At 39.2% G+C, this 17924-nt stretch overlaps 1 pseudogene; it reads right to left on the minus strand.

Moving 5' to 3' along the window:
* Positions 1–15627: 15627 nt before the first annotated feature.
* On the minus strand, positions 15628–16410 carry LOC112311494 (DNA damage-regulated autophagy modulator protein 2 pseudogene; annotated as a pseudogene).
* Positions 16411–17924: the final 1514 nt, after the last annotated feature.

Here is a 17924-nt window from a genome sequence, read left to right on the forward strand (position 1 = left end):
TAGAGATTAATAGAATGAAGTTAAAGACAACTAAGTGCTATTAGAGTCAGCTTATGGAAAAAACCAAATGAACTTTTTGGCCAACCCAATAGCTCTTACCGGTTATTGGGTTCTCACTATGTGCAAGGTACTGTTAAGTACTTCCTTAGGGCCTAGGTTTTTCTGGGCATTGGCTACTTTCTCAGATGTAAGAGTAAGGGCTGTTTTAATGGAATGTGAGCTCTGAGAAGTGGAATATCTCTCTATTAAAGCCACTTAACTGCGGCCTCAATGCTGTGATGGGATCATGAGGGATGAGGTGGTTATTTCTCATGTGATAGGCTTATGGACAAATGATGATGATTTCCTCTTTCATAGAGCCCCCTAGTTCAGAAATGGGGATATGTAAACCTTAAGATTAGACTGTCAAAAAAAAAAAAAGATTAGATTGCCACCTCAAATCTAAATAAGTTGCTTTCCCCTTCCCCTGTAAAAAAAAAAGGGTGGGCAGGTAGGCCATGCCACTCAGGGTTTCTCTTTCTCTTAAGCTAATGATGATCAAAGCAACTGACAAACTGTCACGGAATCTGCCAGACCTCACTCTGGCTTTGCCCATTCTTCCCAGCTCCTGAACTTTTCCTCCTTCTGTCATGCTCTGAGCCCATCCTTAGCAAGCTACCATGTCCTGGACTTCTGGTCTGCAGCCATCCCGAGCCTGTTGAGCTCTGGTTCAAGTGCCTGCTTCTGCCCTTGGTGGCCTGATGATAGAATTTAATGGAGGTGAGTTACTCTTTTTTTAACTCAGCTGGTTTTCTAGGTATAATTTGGAAAACCCAATCAGAAGGGGGGCATGCATTTTAGAGCATGAAAGGAAATTCAGGGAACTATTTAACTGTGACAGCTTATAGCTTCTATACTGTATCCAAGTCTTGGAAAAACCAAGAATTTAGAAGGAAATTGTAGAAAAGTAATGAAACCCACCATAACTTAGAAAAAATAAATTAAATGTTATAGAAATTTACTTTCCTTTTAATGTATCATTTTATTTTAGATTGAAAAAGATTATTGTGTCTAACTTGGTTTGTTCATAATACTATCACATTTGATATTTTATATTTAAATAAGAGTAGATTCTCAGAGTTTAAACATTTTTAATTGAGTTTCTTTAAGATTCATTCAGAGCTAAAATAAAGGAATATTCTGAACTAATAGTTCTCTTGATAGACAAGAGAAAATGTTTACTTAGTTCTCTTGATAGACAAGAGAAAATGTAAGAAAGCTAGAAAACTCACTAAAATTCATTAACAAGAAATTTTGACACAAGTCCTTATGTAATGAGGTATTTCCATCAGTTTCCACTTATTATAAAGTTTGATTTAAGTGTATATTAATCATTCAGATCAGGTTCTAATTTCCTTGTTTACAGGACCTTTAGATTTTTTCTTCTCTGTCCTTAACCATTGAAACACAGTTATAGGTATTTTAAAAATAATTTCTAGGAAAAGAGTAATCACTGTTGCCTATTCCTACTACACTTTTATTAAAGCAAAGTCAGTAAAAGTACACACATTTCCATAATAAAAAAAATGTTTGTGTAATGGTGAGCTTCCAATTATCTCACATCTTCAGGTAGAGTTTGGAAAGGAGTAAATTAAATGACATAAGATCTCTTTCAACTCTGAGAAGCTCCAATAAGTCAACAGACCATAATATTTCCTTCTCATGTGAAAATGGCAGGGCACGTGCAACATAGCTCTTGTATTTGAGCTGACTGTACCATGTGGCTTGTCCTCTATAAATGAATTGCATTTCTCTGCTCTTAAGATTAATTTTTCAGAAAATCTGGCCATCAGAGTTTTCAAAATATTACTTTGAAGGAATAAAAACTGAAAAGCAAAAAATGCCCTCAAATATGCAACAAATGTCCTTAAAAAGCAACAGATTCCCTTAAATATGTTAGTATCCATGATTTCAAAAGTTCACAATCTAAAACTTCTCAGAAAAAGAAAAACTCTGGGAAAAATTGTTTCTTTTGCAAGTTTCCATAGACTTAATTGCTCTCCTCCTTGCATTTGCTATGCCCTATGAGAATGCACTAGGTTGGTGGAAAGAAGTGGATATGCTTTTTTAGAAGGTAATTCCTGCCAGCCAGAGGCTTTATAAGGATGAGTATCAATCCTTGATTTGATATTCCCTCCCTATGCCATAAGGTCAAGCTTTCACCAAGGGGCTAGCAGTGGGTGTGATTTCCTAGGATTTCTAGGTAAAGAAATTTCAGAATCTCCTTTGGTTTCTGATTCTATTCTACCATCTAGAGCAGTGCAAGTTGTTCCAGCTATTTTGCCACACAAACGTAACCTATTTAATAAATTCAATTGCACAAAACATTGATTGGTTCTCTGATGACTCAATGATTAGGATAATGGGGTTTTGGGCCAGATAAATAGTTCAAATCCAGGCTCCACCACTTAATTACTGAGTGACCCTGGCAAGTTACTTAACGTCTTTAAGCTTTAATTTCCTTAAAAATGGCATACTACCCATCTCATAAGGGTGTTATTAAGGATTTCGGGGTAGTCCTTTGGATTTATTTCCTGTGATAAAAAAAGTATAGGCATAAATGTTTTTACATGGTCCTCTCAAAAATATCCTTTAAAATAACTTACAAAATGGCCTAATTCATGTCTCTTGATATCAGTATACATCAATGTCACTGTCACCCTTGATTAATGGGTTGAAAATTTCAGAGCAGAAAAAGTAACTTATGAATATTTCCCCAAACCCTGAGAATCATAATGCTCATAGAAATATTTTATCCCTTCATCATAAATCTCTGGAAAGTAGATATGTTCCTTCATTATTAATATGGCAAGGAACAGTGTCATAGAGGATTATCTATGTAAACTGACTTCCACCCCTAAAGAAATTTTCTGAAAATCACAGACATAAGTTAGGAATAAAACAAGAAGGAATATGACAGGCTTCTGGTCAAGATGGCAGCATAGGTAAATGCATAAGTACTTGCATCCTCCCACAACCACATCAAAATTGCAACTAAACTGCAGAACAACCATCATTTAGAAGTGTCTGAAATCTAACTAAAGTCCTACAACTAAGAATATAAAAAACAAGCCACATCAAGACTTGTAGGTGGGGAATAGATGTTGAATGGATTGGTCCCATACCCATGTGTGGTATATAAAAATCAGGAGGGACATCTTCGCTGCAAAGGTCCCCCAAACCTGCCCCAAGGAGTAAGGGATACCAGTCCCACACCAGGCAGCCCAGACCAGGGCTTTGGGGCCAGGAAGAGAAGTCCCCACAACTTCTGGCTGTAAAAACCAGCAGAGATTGTGATTGAGACAAAGAGCTTCGGGAGTCCCAGGTGTTCTTCTTAAAGGACCCACATACAGACTTATGGAACTCACTCCCTCTGAGCTCCAATGCTAGGGCAGAAGCTCAAAGGGCACCAGAGACATATGAGGAGGACCTGAATTGTCTGGCATCAGGGTGATACCTAAAGGGGTGGCTTCCTCCCAGACAGAAATGCTGGCAGAAGCTATTATTCCTTTTCTGAGCCCTTTCTTCACAAAGCTGGATGGTGGCTGCCATATGTGAGACTCCATCAACCTGGCTCACACTGTTAGCCCCACCTTGGTGATTCCCTGAGACACAGCCTCACCCAACCATCAGGTCCACCCAAGCTGTTTCCAGTGGCTTTTCCATAGAAATAGCCTGTCTCAGCTCATGCTTCAGACTTTCCTAAAAGCTCTTAAACAAGCAGTATTGGCCAGAAAAAGTAGAAATCATCTGCAGATTACTTTGTAGCTCAGGCTGGGAGGCTCCAGGCAGAACAAAGGTAGCAGCTGACTTTGGCCTGCACCTCTTGGGAGGCTCCAGAGCCTGTGCACTTGATTGAGAGCTTCAGACCATGTCAAAGCACCACCCAGTCACCTCCACAAGTGACATACTCAAGGGTCAGACTCATCAGGTACCAGAGCCCTGCTGAAGTAAGTCCTGCTCCATGGGGTGGGCCCTGGCACAGCTGATCCTCAGTCATGTCCACAGCCAGTCTTTGCAACTGAATGGCCTGGGGGTAAATTACTCCCACTGATCTGCCTGTTGTAATCAAGCAATCAAGGCTCGACTACAACAGGAGGTTATACACAGCCCACACTGGGTAGTGAAGAGGAATGTACCTGGAGTTCTCTGTTCAGGTGAACAGAGAAGCTATGTACTGGACCCTACAGGACACCTACTACATTAGGCCATTTGACCAAGCTGGGGAGATTTAGAAGCTCTACCTAATACATAGAGACAAATAATGGGGGGCTGCCAAAATGAGGAGACAAAGAAGTATGTCCCAAATGAAAGAAAAGAACAAACTCCAGAAAAAGAACTAAATAAAATGGAGATAAGTAATCTAGTAGATGCAGAGTTCAAAAACAGTGGCAATAAGGATGCTCAATGAAATTAGTGAGACCATTAATGGCATAAAAAAGGACATGGAAACCATAAAAAAGAACCAGTCAGAAATGAAAGAAACACTGAAATGGAAAATAATTTATGGGGAATCAACAGTAGAGTAGATGAAGCTAAGAATCAAATCAGCGATTTAGAGTATAAGGAATGAAGGATACACTAATTGAAATAAAGAACAATTTATAGGAAACCATCAGAAAAGTGAATGAAACTGATCATCAAATCAGTGATTTGGAATATAAGGAAGCAAAAAACATCCAGTCAGAAGAGCAAGAAGATAAAAGAATCCCCCAAATAAGTATAGTTTAAAGAGACTCTGGTACAACTTCAAACATACCAACATTCACATCATGGAGGTGCTGAAGAAGAGAGAGAACAAGAAATTGGAAACCTATTTGAAAAAATAATGACACATATGAACTTCTGATTAAGATGGAGGCATAACTAAACACACTTTGCCTCCTTGTACAACTACAGAAAAAATTATAACTAGACCACAAAACAAATTACCACCCAGAACTTTCAGAAAATCGAGCTGTATGGAAGTCTGACAACCAAGGATTTACAGAAACCACATTCACCCAGATGGATAGGAGGGGCAGAGACATGGAGGCAGGTGGAGAGGCACAGAGATATGGTATGGTATGGAGAGGCAGTGGAATGGGAGGCCCCACAGTCACGTGTGGTGGATAAAAATCAGGAAGGATACCTTGGGAGCAAGCGATCTGAGCCCCAGGCCGGATCACATAGCCCAGGTTTCCAGCACCAGAAAGATAAATCCCCATAACTTCCGGCTGTAAAAACCAGTAGGGGTTGGGGTGGCAGAAGAACCTGCCAGATTTTCAAAAGACTCCTCTTAATGGGCCCACACAGACTTAGGACTTATACAGACCCACCCCCTCTGGGATTCAGCACTGGAGCAACAGCTGGAAGGGCACTGGTGGCATACCGGGAGAAAGTGAAGTGACTGGAAACAGGGCGAGTGTTGGGAGACAACTTTCCCCAGGGCAAACCTCCAGAAGCCAGGCAGCAGCATTATCCCCTGTCTTAGTCATCCCCTCACACAGAGCCACAAAGTGGTGAAAAGGATTGCCCCACCCTGTCTATTACCTAAGGCTCCACCCTACAAAATTTATAGGTGCCTTTTCTACAGTAGGCCATGCTACTAAGACAGGAAGTCAAAGCAGCTCTACCTAATACACAGAAACAAACACAGGGAGGCTGCCAAATTGAGGAGACTAAAAAATATGGCCCAAATGAAAGAAAAGAACAAAACTCCAGAAAAAGAACTAAACAAAATGGAGATAACCAACCTATCAGATGCAGAGTTCAAAACACTGGTGATCATGATGCTCAAAGAACTCAGTAAGTATGGCAACAGCATAAAAAAGACCCAGGCAGAAAGAAAGGTTACATTAAGTGAAAAAAAGAAAAATCTACAGGGAACCAACAGTGGAAGGGATTAAGCCAAGAATCAAATCAATGATTTGGAACAAAAGGAAGAAAAAGCATTCAATCAGAACAGCAAGAAGAAAAAAGAATTAAAAAAAAAAGGATAGCCTATGGAGCCTCTGGGACATCTCCAAATGTACCAACATCCAAATCATAGGGATACCAGAAGGAGAATAGGAAGAGCTAGAAACCAAAAACTTATTTGAAAAAATAATGAAAGAAAACTTCCCTAACATGGTGAAGGAAACAAATACAAGTACAGGAAGCACAGAGAGTCCCGAACAAGTTGGACCCAAAGAGGACCACACCAAGGCACATCATAATTAAAATGCCTAAGTTAAAGATAAAAAATCTTAAAAGCAGCAAGAGAAAGCAGAGTTATCTACAAAGGAGTTCCCATAAGCCTGTCAGCTGATTTCTCAAAAGAAACTTTGCAGGCTAGAAGGGATTGGCAAGAAAAATTCAAAGTCATGAAAAGCAGGGACTTACAGCCAAGATTGCTCTACCCAGCAAAGCTATCATTTATAATAGAAGAGCATATATAAAGTGCTTCCCAGACAAGGTAAAGCTAAAGGAGTTGATCATCACCAAGCTATTATTATATGAAATGTTAAAGGGACTTATTTAAGAAAAAGAAAAAAATCAAAACTATGAACATTTAAATGGCAACAAATCCACAACTATCAACAGCTGAATCTAAAAAACAAAGTAAGCAAACAACCAGAACAGGAACAGAATCATAGATATGGAGATCATTTGGAGGGTTATCAGCTAGGAGAGGGAAGGGGAAGAATGGGGGAAAAGGTGCAGGGATTAAGAAGCATAAATTGGAGAACCAAGATGGCGGCGTAGGTAGACACTGCGCCTCCTCGCACAACCAGAACTGACAGAAAATCGAACGGCAACGAAGTCCGACACCAAGTAGATAAAAAAGAAACATTAATCCAGACCTGTAGAAGCGGCAGAGATGGGCAGCCGGGGCGGAGAGGACTCGCATTGCTGTGGCAGGACGGCAGGATCGAGACTGGCAGAGTGTGGGACGAACGGGGTGGGCAGTCTGACCACTAGCAGACCCTGCGGCCCTACATTTGCGCACAGATAAACCGAGAGGGCCGGACTCAGAGCAGCGGAGAATGGGGCAAGCAGAGCGGCGGGTAGCACCCCGCAGCCCCACATTCGCGCACAGATAAACCGGGGTGAACGACGGGGAGCGAAGCAGACCTCGTAACCCAGGGCTCCAGCGTGGGGAAATAAAGCCTCAAACCTCTGATTGAAAACACCCGTGGGGGTGGAGGCGGCTGCAGGAGAGACTCCCAGCCTCACAGGAGAGGTCGTTGGAGAGACCCACAGGGGCCTAGAGTGTGCACAAGCCCACCCACTCAGGAACCAGGACCTCAGGGGCCCAATTTGATTGTGGGTAGCAGAGGGAGTGACTGAAATCCAGCGGAGAGTAGAGCAAGCGCCATTCCTCCCTCTCGGCCCCTCCCCGACGTACAGCGTCACAGCACAGCGACCAGCGTTACCCCGCCCCGGGAACACCTAAAGCTCTGCCCCTTTAAGTAACAGACTCGCCAAGACAAAAAAAAATTTAAAAAATGGCCCAAATGACAGAACACTTCAAAGCTCCAGAAAAAATAAAACTAAGAGAGGAAGAGATAGCCAACCTATCAGATGCACAGTTCAAAACACTGGTAATCAAGAAGCTCACAGAATTGGTTGAATTTGGTCGAAAACCAGATGAAAAAGTGAAGCCTATGCTAAGAGAAACAAAGGAAAATGTACAGGGAACCAATAGTGATGCGAAGGAAACTGGGACTCAAATCAATGGTGTGGACCAGAAGGAAGAACGAAACATCCAACCAGAAAAGAATGAAGAAACAAGAATTCAGAAAAATGAGGAGAGGCTTAGGAACCTCCAGGACAGCTTGAAACGTTCCAACATCTGAATTATAGGGGTGCCAGAAGGAGAAGAGGACGAATAAACAATTGAAAACTTATTTGAACAAATAATGAAGGAGAACTTCCCCAGTCTGGCAGAGGAAATAGACTTCCAGGAAGTCCAGGAAGCTCAGAGAGTCCCAAAGAAGCTGGATCCAAGGAGGAACACACCAAGGCACATCATAATTACATTACCCAAGATTAAGCAGAAGGAGAGAATCTTAGAAGCAGCAAGAGAAAAGGACACAGTTACCTACAAAGGAGTTCCCATTTATAATGTCAACTGATTTCTCCAAAGAGACCTTACAGGCAAGAAGGGGCTAGAAAGAAGTACTCCAAGTCATGAAAGGCAAGGGCCTACATCCAAGATTACTGTATCCAGCAAAGCTATCATTTAGAATGGAAGGGAAGATAAAGTGCTTCTCAGATAAGGTCAAGTTAAAGGAGTTCACCATCACCAAGCCCTTATTATATGAAATGTTAAAGGGACTTACCTAAGAAAAAGAAGATAAAAAATATGAACGGTAAAAATGACAGCAAACTCACAATTAACAACCACACTTAAAACCAAAACAAAAGCAAACTAAGCAAACAACTAGAACAGAAACAGAACCACAGAAATGGAGATCACATGGAGGGTTGTCAATAGGGGATTGGGAGGGGGAGAGAGGGGGGAAAGGTACAGAGAATAAATAGCATAAATGATAGGTGGAAAATAAGACAGGGGGAGGATAAGAATAGTATAGGAAATGTAGAAGCCAAAGAACTTATAAGTATGACCCATGGACATGAACTATAGGGGGGGAATGTGGGCAGGATGGAGTTGAGTGAAGGGGGGAAATGGGACAACTGTAATAGTATAATCAATAAATATATTTTTTAAAAAAGAAGCATAAATTGGTAGGGACAAAATAGACAGGGGGCTGTGGCAGGTGTGGTTCAGTGGATTGAGTGCTGGCCTGAGAACTAAAAGGTTGCTGGTTTGATTTCCAGTCAGTTCACATGCCTGGGTTGCAGGCCAGGCCTTCAGTTAGGGGTGTGTGAGAGGCAACCAATCAGTGTATCTCTCACACATTGATGTTTTTTTCCCTTCCTTTCCCCCTCTCTAAAAATAAATAAATAAAATATTTTTAAAAAAAGACAAAATAGACAGGGGGATGTTAAGAATAGTATTAGAAAATGGAGAAGCCAAAGAACTATTATTCAGTACCCATGGACATGAACTAAGGGTGTGGGGGGGAAGGATTGCTGGAAAGAATGGGGGTACCAGGAGGAGGGTGGCAAATGGGGGAAAACTGGGACAACTGTAACAGCATAATCAATAAAATATATTTAAAAATAATTACAGAACACTTCCTTAACTTGGTGAAGAAGTAGATATACAAGTCCGGAAAGCACAAAAAGTCTCAAATAAAATGGGCCCAAAGAGGCCTACACTAAGACACATCATAATTAAAATGCCAAAGGTTAAAGACAAAGAGAGAATCTTTTTTTATTCTTGTTTATTCTATTATTCTATTATTCTTGTTTATTCTATCAGTTGTCCCAATTTACCCCCTTTTCCCTCCTCCACCTAGACCAACCCTGGTTACCACAGTCAAATCCCACACTGTGTCCATGTCCATGTGTCATTCACACATGTTCTTTGACTAGTCCCTTCCCCTTCTTTCCACCATTTCCCCACTCCCCTCTTTCTTACGGCAGCTGTCAGGCTGTTCCCCATTCCTATATCTCTGGTTCTGTTTTGCTTGTTAGTTTATTTCATTCATGAGATTCCTCCTATAAGTGAGAACATATGGTGTTTGTCTTTCATTGACTGGTTTATTTGCATAATAGTCTCCAGTTACATCCATACTGCCACAAAGGATAGGAATTTCTTCTTTTCGCTGCATAGTATTCCATTGTGTAAATGTACTGGTTTTTTAATCTACTCATCTACTGATGGGCACTTAGGCTTTTCGGGCCCTTGGCTATTGTTTATAGCACTGTTATGAACATAGGGGTGCGTAGGTTCTTTTGAACTAGTGTTTCATGATTCTTGGGGTATATTCCCAGCAATGTACTTGCTGAGTCAAAAGGCAGTTATGTTTTTATTTTGAGGAAATTCCATATTGTTTTGCACAGTGGCTGTACCAGTCAGTCTGCATTCCCACCAACAGTGCACTAGGGTTCCCTTTTCTCCACATCCTTGCCAGCACTTGTTTGTTGATTTATTAATGATAGACATTCTGACAGGTGTGAGGCGGTATCTTATTGTGGTTTTAATTTGCAGCTCTCTGATGGTTAGTGATGTTGACCATTTTTTCATATGTCTATGGGCCATCTGTATGTCCTCCTTGGAGAAGTGTCTATTTAGGTCCTTTGGCCATTTTTTTAATTGGATTGTTTGTCTTCCTGGTGTTGAGCCATATGAGTTCTTTATATACCTTGTAGATTAAACCCTTGTCCAACATATCATAGGCAAATACCTTCTCTCATACAGCTGGTTCCCTTTTCATTTTTATGATGGTTTCTATAGCCATGCAGAAGCTTTGTAATTTGATGAAGTCGCATTTGTTTATATTTTCCTTTATTTCCCTTGTCCTGGGAGATATATCAGCAAATATGTTGCTATGTGGGATATCTGAAATTTTACTGCTTGTGTTTTCTGCTATGACTTTTATGATATCACAACTTGTATTTAAGTCTTTCATCCACTTTGAGTTTATTCTGGTGCATGGTGTAAGTTGGTGGTCTAGTTTCATTTTTTTTGCATGTACTAGTCCAGTTCTCTCAACATCATTTATTGAAGAGGCTATTTTTATTCCATTGTATGCTATTGCCCCCTTTGTCAAATATTAATTGACCATAGAGACATGAGTTTATTTCTGGGCTCTCTATTCTGTCCATTGATCTATGGGTCTGTTCTTATGCCAGTACCAGACCGTTTTGATTACAGTGGCCTTGTAGTATAATTTGATATCAAGTATTGTGATCCCTCCAACTTTGTTCTTCTTTCTTAAGATTGCAGTGGCTATTCGGGGTACTTTTTTGTTCCATATAAATTTTTGTAGTATTTGTTCTAGCTCTGTGAAATACATCATTGGTATTTTAATAGGAATTGCATTGAATCTATAGATCATTTTGGGCAATATGGCCATTTTAATGATCTTAATTCTTGCAATACATGAACAAAATATTATGATAATATATGCTTCCATTTATTTGTATCTTCCTCAATTTCTGTCTTCAGTGTTCTGTAGTTTTCCAAGTACATGTCTTTTACCTCCTTGGTTAAATTTATTCCTACATACTTTATTGGGACTTTTTTCCTAGGTTCTGTTTCTGATATTTCATTGTTGGTATAGAAAAATGCCATCAATTTCTGAATATTGACTTTGTATCCCACTACTTTGCCAAATTCACTTATTAGGTCAAGTAGTTTTTTGGTGGAGCCTATAGGGTTTTCTATGTACACTATCATGTCATCTGCGAACAATGACATTTTACTTCCTCCATTCCAATTTGGATGGTTTTTATTTCCTCTTCTTGTCTGAACACTGTAGCAAGAACCTCCAGTACTATGTCATTAAGAGTGGTGGATGCGGACACCCTTGTGTTGTTCTTGAACGTAAGGGAAACACTTTTAGTTTCTGCCCATTGAGTATGATATTGGCAGTAGGTTTTTCATATATGGCCTTTATTATATTGAGGTATGCTCCCTCTATTCCCACTTTGCTGAGTGTTTTTATGATAAATCGGTGCTTGCTTTTATCAAATGCTTTTTCTGCATCTATTGATATGATCATGTGGTTTTTGTCTTTCATTCTGTTTATGTGATATAACCCATTTATTGACCTGCAAAAATGGTACCATCAGTGCATCTCTGGGACAAACCCCACTTGATTCTGGTGTATGGTCTTTTTAATGTATTCCTAGATCAGGAATGCCAATATTTTGTTGAGGATTTTAACATCTATGTTCATCAGACATATTGGCCTATAATTGTCTTTCTTTGTTATGTCTTTACCTGGTTTTGCGATTTGGATAATACTGGTCTCATAAAAAGAGTTTGGGAGTCTTCCCTCTTCTTGAATTTTTTGGAATAGTTTGGGAAGAATAGGAGTTAGTTCTTCTTTGAATGTTTGGTAAAATTAGCCTGTGAAGCCATTTGGTCCAGGGCTTTTGTGTGTCGGTAGTTTTTGATTACTGCTTCAATTTTGCTAGTTGTTGGCCTATTCAGGTTTTCTGCTTCTTCCTGATTCAGTTTTGGAAGATTGTATGTTTCTAGAAATTTATCCATTTCACCAAGGTTGTCCAATTTCTAGGCATATACCGTATTTTTTGGACTATAAAATGCACATTTCCCCCGCAAATTTGGGAGGAAAAGGGGGTGTGTCTTATAGTCCCAATGTAGCTTACCTGGTTCGCTGGGGGTGGAGGGGTGGGGGGTGGCGGTGGTGGAGCAGGGTCACAGGAGGCAGGAGCAGGACCACATTTTTTGCTTCAAAAATTTTTTTCCTATTTTCCTCCTCTAAAACCTAGGTGCATCTTATGGTCTGGTGCATCATGAAAAATGTCTGAAAAATACGGTAGTTGTTCATAGTAATTTCTTACAATCCTTTGTATTTCTGTGGTATCAGCTGTTACTTCTCCTCTTTCATTTCTAATTTTACTTATTTCTGTCCTCTCTTTTTTCTTGATGACTCTGGTTAATGGTTTGTCAATTTTGTTTATCTTTCAAAAAAACAGCTCCAGGATTCATTGATCCTTTGAATTGTTTTGTTTTTGTTTTTTGTCTCTATGTCATTTAATTCTTCTGATCTGATTATTTCCTTTCTTCTGCTTGCTCTGGGCTTTGTTTGTTGTTGTTCCTCTAGTTCTTGTAGATGTAGGATTAAGTTGTTTATTTGAGATTTTTCTATCTTATTTAGGTAGGCTTCTATTGCTATGAACTTTCCTTTCAGGACTGCCTTTGCTTGACCCATAGGCTTTGGGCTGTTGTGTGTTCATTTTCATTTGTTTCCAGCTCTTTTTAATTTCTTCTTTGATATCATTTTAACCCATTTATTATTTAATAACATGTTATTCAGCCTCCATGTATCAGAATTTGTTTGATTTTTTTCTTGAGATTTGTTTCTATTTTCAAGCCACTGTGATCTAAGAAGATGCTTGATATGATTTCAGTTTTCTTGAATTTGTTAAGGTTTGTTTTGTGTCCCACCATGGTCTGTCATTGAGAATGTTCCAAGTGTGTTTGAGAAGAATGTATATTTTGCTTCTTGGGGTGAAATGTTCTATAAATATAATTAAGTCTGTTTGATCTAGAGTGTCACTCAATGCTGCAGTATTTTTGTTGATTTTTTTGTTTGGAAAATCTATCCATTGTTGACAGTGGGGTGTTAAAATCCCCTGCAATGACTGTATTGCTATCTGTCTCTTTCTTAAAGTCCTCCAAGATTTTTTTTATATATTTAGGTGCACCTATTTGGGTGCATATATGTCTATAAGAGTTATATCTTCTTGCTGGACTCTACCTTAAATATTATGTAGTGACCTTCTTTGTCTCTTCTTATGGCCTTTGTTTTGAAGTCTACTTTGTCTGATATAAGTATTGCCATCCTAGCTTTTTTCCATGTCCATTTGCATGGAATATTTGTTTCCATTCCCTCACTTACAGCCTGTGTATATCTTTTGTTCTGACATGGGTTTCTTGTAGACAGCATATATGTGGGTCATGTTTTCTTATCCATTCAGCTATCCTGTGTCTTTTGATTGGGGCATTTAATCCATTTACATTCAAGGTTATTAATGATTGGTACTTATTCATTGCCATTTTTCCCCTTTGTACCTGTGTACTCCCCCTTTCTCTATTTCTTCTTCTTGTTAAAGCAGTCCCTCTAGCATCTCTTGCAATGCTGGCTTGGTGGAGATGTATTCTTTTAGCCTTCTTTTGTCTGGAAAGTGGACAAAGAATAATCTTAAAAGCAGCAAGAGAAAAGCAGTTGGTTACATACAAAGGAGCCCCCGTAAGACTGACAGCTGATTTATCAAAAGAAACTTTACAGGCTAGAAAGGATTGGCAAGAAATAGTCAAAGTGATGAAAAGCAAGAACCTACAACCAAGATTATTCTATCCAGCAAAGCTATCATTTAGAACTGAAGGAAGATAAACAGCTTCCCAGACAAAAAAAAAAAAAAAAAAAAAAAGCTGAAAGAATACAACATCACCAAACCAGCAATAAACAAAATGTTAAAGGGTCTTTTTAAGACAAAGAAGATCAAAAATACAAATAATAAAATGGCAAGAAATACATATGTATCAATTGAATCTAAAAACAAAATAAACAAGAAGAACAGGAAAAGAATCATATATACAGAGAATATTTTGATGATTGCCAGATGGGAGGGGCGTAGTGGCAAAGTGTGAAAAATGTGAAGTGAAGGAATTAAGAAGTACAAATTGGTAGTTACAGAATAGCCATGGAAATATAAAGTACAGCATAGGAAATAGAGTAGCCAAAGAACGGATATACATGACTCATGGATATGGGCCATGGTGTGAGGATTGCCTGAGGGAGCTGAGGGGAGAAGCTGAGTGGAGGGGGACAAAGGGGGAAATAATGGGACAACTGTAATAGCATAATCAATAAAACACAATTTAAGTGGAAAAAATTAAGAGAACGTGCAGCATTTTAGATAAATTCTTAGCCTCAAAGAACAGGGGTGAGAAAGGATAAACATAGAAATACTAAGTTAAACTATTGACTACCGCAATGCAAATTTGTAGTTTTTTATAGTACATTTTAATTACAGAGGGAAAAAAGTGTTCTTTGATTAACTATGAGTCAAATGTCCTTTGGCTATGAGGAAACAAAGATAATTTTCATGAAGTCATTAGCCATTTGCTGAAGTTAATGGTACTACTCATAAGTAGTAACTTATATTACTACTCATAAGAAATATGATTACTCATTACTGAAATAGAACTAGTTGAGAATGGTACTTGATTTCTGTGGTTTCTTTTGCAAAAGCCTATAACACCAGGATAACCATGAGGAAAACATCAGATGAACCCAACTTGAGAGACATTCTACAAATATCTGACTAGTACTCCTCAAAACTGTCAAGGTCATCAGAAACAAAGAATGTCTGAGAAACTGTTAGCTTAGAGGAGCTTAAGCAGACAAGACAACTGCAAAATGTAATATAAGAGCTTGGATGGGATTCTGAAACAGAAAAAGGATATTGTGGAAAAACTAAGGAAATCTAGCCAAGTACTGGAAGCAACCTAAGTGCCCATCAGCAAATGAGTGGATCAAAAAACTATGGTACATTTACACACTGGAATTCTATGCAGCAGAAAGAAAGAAAGAGCTTATACCCTTTGCAACAGCATGGATGGAACTGGAGAGCATTATGTAAGTGAAATAAGCCAGGCAGTAAGGGACAAATACCATATGATCTCACCTTTAACTGGAACATAATCAACAAAAGAAAAAAGCAAACAAAATATAACCAGAAACATTGAAGTTAAGAACAATCTAACAAGAGCCAGAGGGGAATGGGGAGAGGATACTGTGGAGAGAGGTTTTCAAAAACTACTGTAAAGGACACATGGATAAAACCAAAGGGGAGGGTGGAGGTGGGGGAGGGAGGTGGGTTTGGCTGGGGTGGGGTGGAGGGGTGGGGAGAAAATGCAGACAACTGTAATTGAACAACAATAAGAATAAAAAATAAAAGAAAAAAGAAAAAGAAAGAAAAACTAAGGAATTCTGAATAAAGTAAGGAGTTTAGTTAATTAAAAAAAAGAAAAGAAAATGACACAGGCCATTTTGCTGCAGTAGTGATCATGTGAAACACACAACCTTTGTCCTTGCAGTTCCAGTGGAGTTTCTGTGCTACATGTGACGAAACTGCCAATGTACAAAAGTGATGAGCAAGTCAGCGTGCTAAATGCCCTTACTCCACACCAAATAACCAACAGTAGTCTGATCCAGAAGACTTGTTTGCCATGAATTTTGGGCTTCATTCAGTAGGAAAGGATGGTCTGAAGAAACATATATAATAATCCGACACCAAAGGTGAGCACAGCTCCACATACGTGTACAGGGTGGGGCAAAAGTAGGTTTATAGTTGTGATTATGCAAGACAGAGTTTATTCTTATGTTGTTATCTATTAATTATTATATTACTTCCATATGAACAATTGTAAAGCTACTTTTTCCCCACCATATACAATAACAAAGGTTGTTTTCTGGAAGTTTGCCACCTAGAAAAATCCTAAACAACTCAGCAATCCAAGTACAAAGCCAGCTTTGTTTAATCTGATGATACAAATCCATTCAGGATTCAGAGGATGAACTTGCTTATAATAAACATAAATGATAGCATAAAACTGCGGCAAAATTTAACATTGACCCAAATAAGTATTTTTCTGGAGGTACCACTTATATAAGGCAAAGCAGGGTCAACACGGTGGAGAGTTATGACAGTAATGTATGAAAATCTGAAAGGAGCAGCCATCTAAATTACAAGGGTGGAAGGAAAGAAACCGAGGTCTTGCTGAAACCACTACATCTCAAATGGGTTTTTGTTACTTGTTAGTTTAATTTTATCTTCCTCAGTAAACTTTAAGTTTTGTGAGAGCAGGAAACAACTGTTTTGTTCACCATTATATTTCCAGCTCCTGTTTTAAAGTTTACAAAGTATTAGTCTTCAGATTTGTCTAAACCTGCACCTTTTGTAGACCCTATGTTCTCTGCTTTTTTTGATGATCATGAACCAGAACTGCAGTTATAATTTTTAAATTTCACAAATATTTAAATTTCACTGGTAATCTGATGAATTCCTTATGCTGTCATGTGTAAGTGGTGACTGCTTGCTAGGATGAGCCACCAGAGCTGGCTGCTGAGTCTGGAGGCTGCAGGCTGGACTGTTATGATGATAAAATAATGCACATAAACCATTTTTTGCACAGCGAATGCTGAATAAATCTTAGCTAATATGATTAAAACAATCTCTTATTCTTTTTCCTAAAGATTTTATTTATTTTCAGAGAGAGGGGAAGGGAGGGAGAAAAGGAGGGAAAGAAACATCGATGGGAGAGAGAAACATCAGTTGGCCTCTCACACGCCCCCAACCAGGGACCTGGCCCCCAACCCAGGCATGTGCCCTGACTGGGAATAGAACCAGCAACCTTTTGGTTCACAGGCCAGCAATCAATCCACTAAGCCACCCCAGCCAGGCCTAATCTCTTGTTTTAGAGCAGAAGACATATTCTTGAAAGTCAGGGCAGTTGGCAAAACCTCAAGCAGCAAGGTGAATTGACCAAATAATAATCAATAATCAATAACATTAAGTATATATTTTCATATCATAAAATTCACCCTTCTAAAGTGCACAGTTCAGTGATTTTTAGCATAGTCACAAAGTTGTACAACCATCACCACAATCTAATTCTAGATAATTTCCATCACCTTCAAAAGAAATTCCAGCAGGGCAGAGTGGAGCAGAGTGACCAGACCAAGACCAGAGCAGGTGGAGCAGAGCAGGAGAGGGCAGAGCAGAGCTGTCTAGCCAGAGGGGTCTGGCCTCAGGGCCTACTCACAGCCATGCTGTCTCACAGTGGTACTGCTTCAAAACTGAGCTGTAACACTATCGAGCTATTCCACAGCTGTGCTGTATCACAGTGGAGCTGTTTGTATTGAATAAAGTTTCTTTCCTCACTGCATATCCCCACCCCCCTCAAAAAAAACCCTCTATACCCATCAGTAATCACTCCTCATTTCCTCCTTGCCCCAGCCCTGGCAACCACTAATCTACTTTAAATGTATCAAAAAAAAAAATCAGTTCCAAAAAAAATAAAGTTCCTAAATTGCTTCCATTTCCAAACATTACTGAATGCACTAGGATTAAAAACTGGCTCTGCTAGGCAACTCTTCTCTTAAGTCACCCTCAATTGGCCAGGTTCTCCCACAAGTTTTATCTTATACAGAATACATATAATTTTAAAGTTTTTAAGACAGCCTGACAGGCTTAAAATACAACATATTTTGTACTTGAATATTCCCTGATGGGCATATTTTTCTGAG

This window comes from Desmodus rotundus, chromosome 7 (assembly GCF_022682495.2).
Source record: "Desmodus rotundus isolate HL8 chromosome 7, HLdesRot8A.1, whole genome shotgun sequence".
Taxonomy (NCBI): domain Eukaryota; kingdom Metazoa; phylum Chordata; class Mammalia; order Chiroptera; family Phyllostomidae; genus Desmodus; species Desmodus rotundus.